Here is a 1,914-nt window from a genome sequence, read left to right as displayed (position 1 = left end):
CACACACAATTGAAAGTATCGAACACCGATCACCGACAACAAATCTCACCAGATCCGGAGACCAGCAAGACGACCAGGCCATCTGCCCCCTGACGCCACCGGTTGGAGCGACGTCGAGATGGAGGAAGAGCAGAGGCAAATTATTTCGACGCGGCGCAGTCTCCTCCATAGAAGCAGCGTCTCAAGAAAACACTAGGCAACCAGGGCTAGAGACCAGCAGTCACTCCAGGGTCCCCACCCCCTCCCGTCGCCGGAGCGGTCGACGAAGGAGGCAGGGACCGGCGACTTGGCCGGACGGGAGCAGATGAGCGCCGCCGCTTTTCCCTGGAGCGGTTCTTTTTCCTCCGAGTCCTGGGCTGTCTTGTAATTGTTGACCTTATCTAATAGAGCAGCTTGGGTCGTTCAAAAAAAAAAAGACGACGTGCTATCGTGGATCGGTGCGGTGGGTCTTGTTTATTCGATGGCAGCTAAGAGCATCTCCAGTCGCGTCCCCCAAACCGTCCCCCAAAGGGATTTGGGACGCGCCGGACAGAAAATGCGTTCCAGCCGCGTCCCACAAAGCCCTTTTTTGTCCGGCGCGCCCCGATACGGTGTCCGGCGCCCCGAGCCCGTCCCCGTCCCACAGGGGACGCACCGGGGACGCCGGACATAACGAAAAGCGAGGCAAACCGACGCGGGCCCGACCCGTCAGCGGCACAGGGAAAATTCGTCTCACACTCCCGCCAAATCCCGCCGCTCCCGCCAAATCGCGCCTATACCGCCGCGCATTTCAGGCCTCCCAAAACATATCCCGCCGCCGATTCATTTCTCCTATCCCGCCGATTTGTTTCTCCCTCCCGCCGTCAACCCGCCGGCGCTACCCTCTCCACATGGCGCCGCCGACAGCCCCCAAAAAGATGGCGAAGAAAGCGGCCAAGAAGCCGCCGTGCAATGGGACGAAAGGGGCGACAGCGCCGTTCGCGAGGCCGCAGAAGGCGCCGGCTTTGAAGAAGAAGCCTGAAGGATGGACCGACGATCAATGGCAGCAAGATTGCCTGCGCCGGAAGCTATCGACGGCGGAGCGGAAAGGACGGAGGGCGGCGGAGCTGGAGAAGAAGGCTCGGCGGCGCGCCGGCACCGGCACATAATGGCCGGGTGTATCGCCGCCACCAACGCGAGCCCATATAGTACGAACGTGCCGGTGTACGTCCGGGAGTCTTCTCTCCGTCGTCATCTGCCTTCTACAACGACGGCCCCTCCGACACTCCCGGGTGCGTGACGCCTAACTTGTCGCCGCACTACCAGGATGCGCTGCCGCACGGCGGCTTCAACCCCAACAACCTCTACTCCCCAGCGTACGAGCAGCGCGAGCCAGGACCCGGTCCGGACGGCGGCCCTTTCACCGGCCGCAGGGGTCCGCTCGAATACGACGGCGCCGGTGCTGAGGAGGACGATGGGGTTGAGGAGGAGGACGACGAGGAAGAGGACGGGGTGGAGGACGACGAGGAGGACGACGATGAGGACGAAGAGGGCGGCGAGGAAGAGGACGACGAGGGTTCCGGTGACGATGATCTCGTGGAGGTAGACGCGGACGGCGTGAGGACGAAGAAGAAGAAGAAGAAGAAGAAGAAGGCGTCGGGCACACGAGGCCCGAAGTGGACGCCTCTGGAAGATCAATGTCTGTGCGAGTCGTGGGCGACGGTGAGCCATGACTTCATCATCGGCGCCAACCAAAAAAGCGGGAAGTATTGGGCGAGGATCAAGGCCGAGTTCGATGAGCGCAAGCTGATCAACGGCGACTACCGTAAAGTGCCAATGAAGAGGAGCCGGAAGGCAATGTCGACGCGATGGGCCATCATCCGGGCGTCGGTGAACTCCTTCCATGGGTACCATCAATACTTAGAGACCGAGAGGCGACGAGCGGCGCCGACGTCG

This window comes from Lolium rigidum, chromosome 1 (assembly GCF_022539505.1).
Source record: "Lolium rigidum isolate FL_2022 chromosome 1, APGP_CSIRO_Lrig_0.1, whole genome shotgun sequence".
NCBI lineage: Eukaryota > Viridiplantae > Streptophyta > Magnoliopsida > Poales > Poaceae > Lolium > Lolium rigidum.
This window is presented reverse-complemented; position numbering follows the sequence as displayed.